The sequence below is a fragment of the Dipodomys spectabilis genome, unplaced genomic scaffold (assembly GCF_019054845.1).
Source record: "Dipodomys spectabilis isolate Male_0828 unplaced genomic scaffold, ASM1905484v1 ptg000096l, whole genome shotgun sequence".
Lineage (NCBI taxonomy): Eukaryota > Metazoa > Chordata > Mammalia > Rodentia > Heteromyidae > Dipodomys > Dipodomys spectabilis.
The window spans coordinates 32,708,126-32,715,287 of NW_024870773.1; the positions used below are offsets into that span (position 1 = coordinate 32,708,126).

The following is a 7,162-nucleotide window of genomic DNA, read 5'->3' on the forward strand; positions in this document are numbered from 1 at the left end:
CAAAATTTACATTCAACAGCTAAATTTAGAGAAAGTGACCAGACAGAGCTTTGTGATTGAAATGAGGTTTTCCTTTCCTCCAAGGAGCCAAACTAAACCTCCCCATTGCCTTTCTTTTTCTTTTTTTGCCCATCCTGGGGCTTGATCTCCAGGCCTGGGCACTGTTGCAGAACAACTTCTACTCAAGTCTAGCACTCTACCACTTGAGCCTCAGAGCTACTTCTGTTTTTTCCCCATGATTAATTGGAGAAAAGAGTCTCATAGACTTTCCTGTCTAGGCTGGCTTCAAACTGAGATCCTCAGACCTCAGGCACTTTACTTCAGTAGCTAGGATTACAGGCCTGAGCCACCTGCACTGTGCTCCATTGCCTTCTACAATATTTTCCTCATTGGGATCCTGGGAATGGACAAAGTGAAGTCACTCACTGAAATGTATGAATCAAGTGAGCAACAGTAGTAGGAGTAGAGAAAAGTTGCTGAATTGATAATACGTATTCTAGAAAATGAAATGGCTCCAATTTTCATACTCACTATTCACAGTATTTATGCAACTGAAAGATGAGTGTATAATTACCTACTTGAGCCTTATTAACTTTTGATATTCTTTCTTATTCATTGCTTTATTCCAATTAAGCAGTTTATACGCAAGCCACTATGAAAAAATACATTGGCCTTATGATCCTTTTAGCTACATCACTGGGATTATCTCAGGTTAGAGGTCATATGGTATTCTGGTTTCCCATGTTACATAGCACTTGGAAAATTGACATACTAAAGATAATGGAAAAACAAAGTTTCTGAAAAGATTTTTGTAAACTCTAATTATTCAGATGAAAGAATTGATCCACACTTAAACAGATACCATATTTTATATGTGAGATTCCATTAGCAGAAAATTGAATAAAATTGACTTGCCAAAAAAACCCACAAAAAGACAATAGCAGCAAGTGAAAGTCTCCCTGGTTTTGAAGTGAACTTGTAGTATTCATGCAGTTCATATTCTTCTTATAATTCTTGCTATAATTCTCTTTAGACAAACTTTAGATATTTTGTCACTGTGTGGTGGGAAATAATTGACATTTTTTTATTCAAGTTTTGCCTTTTTATATTTATTAGCCCTATGATTATAATGTAAAGGTTTCTAGTACAAGCCTCATGTGGGTCTTGTTTTCTTCAGCAGCAGAAATGCAGCTGTCATCATTGTATTTGTTGTTGTTGTTGTTTAAATGACACGGTTCATCTCTTTGGCGTGGATAAGCCACTGATCCTTTGGTTTACTTAATATATTAACTATCTAAGCTCCAATAAGTAATATTTTCGTAATCCTCCTGCCTCATCCTCCTCATTGATTACCGGCATGCGCCACCATGGCCAGCAATAATTAATATTTTCGGTCACATTTTTTCCTGATTTTTAAAATTTTGGCTGTAGTTAGGTTTGAATTCAGGGCCTCAACTTAGTTACACAAGTGCTTTACCACTGAGAAATTCTTCCACCTTTTTGCTATGATTACTTTTAAGACAGGGTCTTAGCCAGGCGCTGGTGGCTCACGCCTGTAATCCTAGCTGCTCAGGAGGCTGAGATCTGGGGATCACAGTTCAAAGCCTGCCCAGGCAGGAAAGTCCATGAGACTCTTTTCTCCAATAAACGACCAGAAAACCGGAAGTGGCACTGTGTCTCAAGTGGTAGAGCACTGCCTTGAGCTGAAAAGCTCAGGGACAGTGCCCAGGCCCAGAATTCAAGCCCCACAACTGACCAAAAAGAGAGAGAGAGAGAGCGAGAGAGAGAGAGAGAGAGGGTCTTGCTTTTGCTCATTTTATCCTGGACAATGCATGGTCTTTCTATTTACACTTCCCATCACAACTTGGGTGACAGGTACAAGCACTATATCTATCTTTTTCCACTTCGATGGGGTCTTGCACATCTCAAGACAGGACTGACTACAAACCTAGATCTTAACATTTCTGCTGCCTCAGTGATTGGGATTACTGGTTTGAGCCAATAATTGAGGTCATATTCTTTTCACTGGTGTTTAAACACTTAAACTCCTTTCATTTCAACAGCAACCGGTTCTAAGGTGTTTGCTATTAGTTTTTGTACTTTTCTAACTACATTTCTTCATTTGTACCAAAACATGCAAAAGTGGCTGATTTTCTTTGGTTTGAGTCACAGTCACTTTATGTGCCAAAGTGCATGTTTTCAAACTGACTTTACCTTTCAGAAATGGACAAAAAATAAAAGAAAATACCTAAAATTTAATATTAAACTTCTAATATATCTTTGCCTACTCTCAGATCAGTGAAATTATAATGAAGACATGAAAATAATTAACCTTGGACTAATGTAAGAGAAAACCATGAATCACACATTTCATTTTCTTACTGGTGTTTGAAATAAACTTAATTTATTATGTGTTAGTTTTTCCAAAATCTAAACTTGTTGATTTAATATTACAGAGTTTGCATTACATATAAGAAGATTTGGCCTCACCAAAATTTAAAGACTATGGAGTATGCAAATGAAGCAAACAATAATTTACTAAAAGGCAAAGTCAATAAACACCAACCAGAACAAAAACCAGATTCTCAAACATTAAATTAAATAACACATTTTGGTACTGTTAAGCAGTTCCACAGCTTATCAAATGTAGTTACAATGTATGCTAATGTCTACTAAAAACTAATAAAAATGGTTACCAGTTGTAACATACAGTTACATTTTATTCTAATGTCTACTAAAAACAGTGGATGAAGACTTTAATAAAAATGGCTACCAATTTTTAACACTGATATGAAGTTTGGTAGGAGGTAATTTTGTATACAACATGAAAATCCTTTTGTGATAGGTTTGATTCTCTAATGACCATTGGATTGAATTTATGACCCTTACTCCTTCATTCACTATAGACATAGAAAACACACACCAGAAGTAATTCTATAATCTTGATTCTAATAACTACTCATAACTCCCATTCTAAGTCACTGAGAATGATCTATCTTTTATTTGTTCACTTTTATTTAGTACAATTTGTCTTCTAAAGGAAATTAAAGGACTATCACCTTTCTCTAACATACAGAGAAAACCATCAAATAGGCATAACTTTTCTCGATAGTTCTTTACTTTCTTAACCTATTTTCAGCTTTACAAAAGACTTGGGTGCTTGCTTCGGCAGCACATACACTAAAATTGGAATGATACAGAGAAGATTAGCATGGCCCCTGCACAAGGATGACACACAAATTTGTGAAGCATTGCATATTTTTTTTAAAAAGGAATTGGATGCAACTTTTAAAATAGCTAATTATGATAGCAAATTCTTTACATAATTAAAATATTTTCAATAACTAAAAATAGAATGATCTAGTTTCACATGAATGCAACCCAATGTGTATAGCTGTTAGACTGCTCATAACTTCAGCTATATATTAACACAGATAAAATTTAATCTGACAATCTTTATTATTTAAGTAATATATGTTATACTAAATATGTTATAATAAATATTATACCAATGAACAACAAAAAGAAACATTTGCATAAATTCCAACACTAAACTACTTTAGCCATAATTACTACAGATGTTATGAACACACTAAGTTGTATAATTAAACTATTATAAATGTTATAATACATTTAACATAATATATTATAACAATATAATAAAATACTATAAATCAAACATTATAGACTGATTCTTAAAGGTTAGTCTTAAAGGTAACTTAATTGGAATGTGCTTTATTTTAAAACAAAGAACAGCCAGAAGTATGAATTTGAAAATTTTGCATACCTGAGACTTGATATTTTTCCTTCCATCAGGCTTTTTTTGTTCTTCCTCTAACATCACTTCTAAATTTTGTTTTCCTGTCAAGTTTATACATTTATTTAAAATAACATGCTTCAAACAGTTTAAACACTTTAAAAACACTTGAACACTTAAAAAAAAAAAATAGAAAGCTGCCTGCCGCAGATGACTCACACCTGTAATCCTAGCTACTCAGGAGGATAAGATCTAAGGACTAAGGATCAAAGCCACCCTGGGCAGGAAAGTCCATGAGACTCTTATCTCCAATTAACCACCAGAAAACCGGAAGTGGCGCTGTGGCTCAATTGGTTGAGCGCTCACTTTGAACTGAAGAGCTCAGGGACAGCACCCAGGCCCAGAGTTCAAGCCCCATGACAAAGAAAGGAAGAAGGAAAGGACAGAGAGACAGAGAGAGAGGAAGGAAGGAAGGCAGGTAGGCAGGTAGGCAGGCAGCCAGCCAGCCAGCCGTGGGTGGTAGCTCATACCTATAATCCTAGCTACTTAGGAGGTGGAGACAGGAAGATGGTGGTTTGAGGCCCATAGCAAAAGTTAGTGATACTCTCATAAACAAGTAATAACCTGGTGATACATGTCTGTAGTCTTGACTGCTCAGGAGGCAGATGTAGGAGAATTTTTAGCTTGAGACCTTATCTGAATAATAATCCTAAAAGCAAAATGATTAAGGTATGAACCCTGAGTTCAAATCCTGAGTTCAATTCTCATTAGCCCAATCCTCATTCATTAGCTCAAAAAAGATTTTTAAAAATCAATAATGGTAATTACATTTTTTTCAAATGAAGAATTGAAATCAAGTGTAATTCTAGCTGACTACAGAGTTAGGAAGTACTCGTAAATATAAAAACTCTGAAAATGTTTTAAGTACTGCCTATCACTAGGTTAAAGACATAAAAATAATAGTCAAGTCTGGTGACTGTACAATCCCAGCAACTAGGGAGGCCCAGACCCTGAGTTTAAGCTTCAGGACTGACCCACAAAAAGGAAACAAAACAAAAAAAGTTTAAAGTCATTTCTTAGCCAGAAAAATAAGGAAAAATAAAGACAAATCATTTATATATGAAAGTAACTTGAAATTTACATTTGTGTTCACAACTCCAAGACATGTTAAATTATCTTACCTAAAATTTAACATGCATAATTGGGGTAAAATGAAAATACGTTTTATGTTATATTATATAACACATTTCCTTACAGCTAACTTGATTACATACCTGATTACAAACAATAATTATATGTATAAAAGTAGGCCAAACCTTGAAAATTTTTAGCAAAGTACGAAGATAAAAGTTTAACATACAAGCATGAATTGCTCATCTAGAGTTTAATGACAAACATACTGAGAAAGACAACATAAAAACATTCTGATCTGCCTCAAAAATACCTAGAAATAAACCCAAGGACATCAGATAGATCTATTTTAAAACTATAACCCAAGGAAGGAAGATTAAAGTCATAAAAGGACTTCCTGTATTCATTAGTTGACAAAATTAACCTTCCTGCCTATATATCCAAACTTAAAATGTGATCCTCATAAAATTCCAATGACATTCTTCACAGAAAGAGAAAAACAATACAAAAAATTTATATATAAGCAGAAAGACTCCAAGTAGCCAATGTAATCCTGAGCATGGCTAAAGGTATAACAATTTCAAATTATTCTACAAAGCCATGCTAATACAACACCCTGTTGCTCACACAGAAACGCACATATATGCTAATGGAATACAACAGAGGACTAAGAAATGAATCCACACAGCCAGAGCCATATGAAAATACTAAAAATTGACAAATGTAATTGCATCAAATTAAAAGATTTATCCATATCAAAAAAAACACCAGAGTAAAAAGACAGTATAACAAATAGAAAGAATTACTTGTGAACTATCCATCTGGAAGCAATACATTTTCCCAGAATATATAAACAACTAAAAAATTAAACACCAATAGAATTTTTTAATCCATTAAGTAAATGGACTTATAAGGCAGAGATTATGCAGATTCACTTCAAGGCCAGTACAAAGAAGGAGTTGCCAAGATCTTATCTCAAAAACAAACTGAGTATGCTGTTGGATGCCTGAAATCCCATCTATATAGAGGACAGAGGTAGGAAGATGTAATACCAGGCCTAGTCTACCTCATCAAAAAAACCAAGCCTATCCAAATAAATAAATAATAATAATAACAAAACATGTAGGAAAAAAATGGGCTCAGCACATGGCTCAGGTGGCAAACACTTGCCAATAAGGAAGAGTCCTAAGCCTAGTACAGAAAAAAATCTATTAACCAAAAGTCAAATGAAGAGAGTTCTCAAAATGTATAAATGCCAATTAAATATATGAATATGGTGCACCTCATTAGGCATCAGGGATATTGAACACAAAATTAACTACACTGAGATTCTCTCTTTCTCCAGTCAGAATGATTATTGTTAAGGAAACAACAGCAAATACTGGCAAGAATGTAAGGGAAAGGAACACTCACAAACTATTGGTGAAACTGAAATTTACTCCAGTCATGATGAGAATCATCACAAAGATTTCTCCAAACTGAAAAAACATATGAAAGTAAAAGGCAGATTACTTGAGAAAGCAAAGAGGTATAGTTTGACAGTAAAGGAGTACAATAAAAAATGAGGGTCAATATTTAAATTTAAATTACATTCTATACATATATGAAAATGACAAGAAGAAATTTATTAAAATATACAAAAGTAACAATGTGGTTATCTCCTTAATTAAACAATTTGAAAATACATGGAATAAATTGAATCAAGTACATGAACAAGCAAATAATAAAGGATAAAAATTTATCTTGTATTAGTGGCACAAATTACATTAACTAATACATAAAACTATAGAATACTATTCAGTTTCGAAATGAAATGTGTTTACATTAAAGTAGAAACTTCATTTTTAATAAGTTTTTATTGTGAAAATACTGTACAGAGGGGTTACAATCACATGAGCAAGGTAATGAGTACATTTCTTATCAAGCATTGTTGCCTCCTCCTTTATTTTTCCCATACCATCCCTTCCCTCCCATCTCCATAACTACATCCCACCTCCCCTCATTAAATTGTAAAGTTTGTTTTTCCACATAGCATCTTGTACATCTCACTGTTGCAATGGGTCAACCTGTATCCCTATTTAAACATTTTGTTTTTTCCCTTCCCCTCTCCAAATACTACCAACATCAAATACAGTGAAAAAAGGGGTTATACTACAGAGGAGGGACATACAAAGCAAGAAAAACATCATGTGGTACCTTACAAATATGTCAGAAACAACAGCAAGAAAGAAAAAACCACTTGTGTCCTTATCTTGAAGTTCATTTGGCTTAACA

At 34.0% G+C, this 7,162-nt stretch overlaps 1 non-coding gene across 1 annotated transcript; it reads left to right on the top strand.

Annotated features, from left to right (window-relative positions):
• The first annotated feature begins 3,156 nt into the window (after positions 1-3,156).
• LOC122113358 lies at positions 3,157-3,263 on the top strand. Its single transcript, XR_006148435.1, has one exon. It is a non-coding gene; the product is annotated as a U6 spliceosomal RNA (small nuclear RNA).
• Positions 3,264-7,162: the final 3,899 nt, after the last annotated feature.